At 33.3% G+C, this 2500-nt stretch overlaps 1 protein-coding gene across 1 annotated transcript in view; it reads right to left on the bottom strand.

Annotated features, from left to right (window-relative positions):
* Positions 1-2469: 2469 nt before the first annotated feature.
* Positions 2470-2500, bottom strand: part of PCID2 (PCI domain-containing protein 2) — an 11136-nt gene continuing 11105 nt past the window's right edge. Inside the window, exon 9 of the mRNA XM_086536682.1 lies at positions 2470-2500. This exon is cut by the window's right edge and continues 441 nt beyond it. The gene's annotated coding sequence lies outside the window, so the exon portion shown is untranslated.

The raw sequence follows: 2500 nt of genomic DNA, 5'->3' as shown, positions 1-2500 counted from the left end.
CATAATTTTAAATCACAATCAGTCTGTAACTTTTTTTTTGTTTTGGGGGGGAGGTTAGTTTTTTTATTGGTGTATTATCGTTCTCTTGTTACAATATTAACTCTGGGAGAAGTTCACCACTGCTAGGCGCTCTTCATTTGTTGGCCTCTTTAGGCAAGTTTTACTTTTGCTGTTGCTGATCGCGGAAATATCGATTCACACGACCAGGTGTTAATAGCAATTCAGTGTTATAAAGAACGCGTGTACTTACACAGGATATTTTTATGGCAATTAAGACAAGAAAAATATAGAAATAAAGAAACTCTGATACACGGACAACCAGTGACAGCCGAGAATCATATAAATGGTTTAACAGTTTAATGTAAATGTAACAAAGTATCGCTGAAATGTTGCATATAATGCCTGTATATTTCCGAGAACTAGGAACTTATGTTCAATAATAAGAATCATATAGAGGCATTGTTCAGTTGGATGATCCTCTCTCCGATACGATATAATACGCATTCTATAGTAAGATATTACCTGGATTTCTGAGCCATGTATAGGCTTGGGCGGGGCGTGCGGCCGCTAATATTTCTGGTCATATGAATATTAACTCTTATTGTTTTTCTTGTAATAAATGTCCCATTATCTTTTTCCCGCAAAACGGGTTATTACCATACCATAATTGTCCACGGAAATTGCTAATTGCCCAAGCTGAGAGGTTGCAGCCCTAAATTCCCCCTAGGCGTAAGGTTGTTTTTTTTCGTTCCTTAAATCTCTTCTACGTATTGAATGATTCATGTTTACAGTATTACGGAAAACAAAAATCCACAGTTGCTTCTTAAATCATTGGAATATGACTGTGTTAAATGCTAAAAAAAACTCTACTGCTCCTGCCAACCGTCCTCGCTCTCACATTTACACTTCCAGATCCTCCTTTGTGTAAACATTCAACCTTGTCCCCATTTAGAATCTCTTCTTGCTGGTTTCAAAGCAGTGTTTTCCCAATTTGCAAGAAATCAATACATTCAGGACTAATACTAATCTCTCGTATTTGGGGTAACTACTTATTCACCCTCGAAATGTCCTTTATTCGGTTTTCATATATTCTCTATCTACATTAACCCCACAATCAAAACTAAACTACCAGATAGACTTAATATTCACCCAATGAATAATCATTATCACTAACTTTTACAAATAAACTCTTAAAGTTTTTTCACTGTTGAATTCATAAGGAAAGCTATTGGCATATTTGTAATTTAATAATAATAAAGTTAAACATATAAGTCACAATCCAAAAAATTTTCTAAAGTACATGCCAAACCAATTGTTCTTTTAAGAGAGAGATTAAAATATATATCAACCTGCAACCCTGAGGCTATAGGTCCCCTTATACCGTCACGTGCCATCAGAAATGCACACTTACCGTCACTTAATCTGTTCCACACTGGCAAAACGCAGCTGACGTTTGAGAACATGTCTGAGGTCCAACGTCAAATATTTAAAATGTTATGACTAGAACACTCCCAATGTAAAAAGCAATAATTTGTGTGTGTTTGTGTCTGAGGTGTTTACCTTCCTTGCCTGATAATGTGTGAGGGAGTCCTCGGCCATGAGCAATCCACCCATAATTTTAAATCACAATCAGGTTGTAACTTTTTTTTTTGTAAACTTGATTAAAAATAATCAACCAACTGCCAGTTGATAAATCAATAAAAAAGTGATTACATCATATCAAATATTGGTGTAGATAGTAAACTGAGGGTATGCAATGTTATCAAATGATGTATCAGAAATTCTATAGTCATTAACAACAGAAAAATAAAATTCATTATCAAGATATTTCTTTACCATAGGATCCATTGTCACTGCATGGATTCATTGTGTATTTGTTATCAATTCATAGGTGTGCTCAACTGTGTAATTGTATTTTTCTAAGGAATAGGTAACAGTAAACAGAAGACTGCTTGTTAAATACTGAGAAGGATAGATATGAACTTTCTAAAAATTGTAAGAAAGCATTGAGAGAATTAAATCAAGAATCCCATTACCTATAATTCTACAACTGACAAAGAAACGTTACTTGTTATGTATAAGTTTTGCAAGTACAAGTTGAATTGTTTGCTGTTATCATAATAACAATTGTCAAATATTAGCTAGAAGTTTCAATACTATTCTTATATTTTACCTCTTAATCAATTTCTGGAATTTTATTGCTTAGCAAGATGAGAAATAATTGCAGTTGGTCATACCTGGGACATAGACACTGCTTTTGCCTGTCAAATAATGTGAAACCTTTTGTATTTATTAATTTACAGTTGCTTGCAATACTTACAAATGTAAATAGCAACCATAATCTGTATTGTAACTATCATTATAAAATCATAGGGCAAAGACATTAGAAGCATGATAATCATTAGTAGCTTGTGAACATGCACAATTATAAGATTTTATACCCAAGGTTGTAAAACAAGAATCATTACTGATATAAATTTATTTTATAAAAACAGTTGTC

The sequence above is a fragment of the Penaeus japonicus genome, unplaced genomic scaffold (assembly GCF_977035675.1).
Source record: "Penaeus japonicus unplaced genomic scaffold, GWHDUDI00000001_assembly GWHDUDI00000005, whole genome shotgun sequence".
In the NCBI taxonomy this organism is placed as follows: domain Eukaryota; kingdom Metazoa; phylum Arthropoda; class Malacostraca; order Decapoda; family Penaeidae; genus Penaeus; species Penaeus japonicus.
Note: the sequence above shows the minus strand (reverse complement) of the source record. Positions and strands in the feature narration are given on the sequence as shown.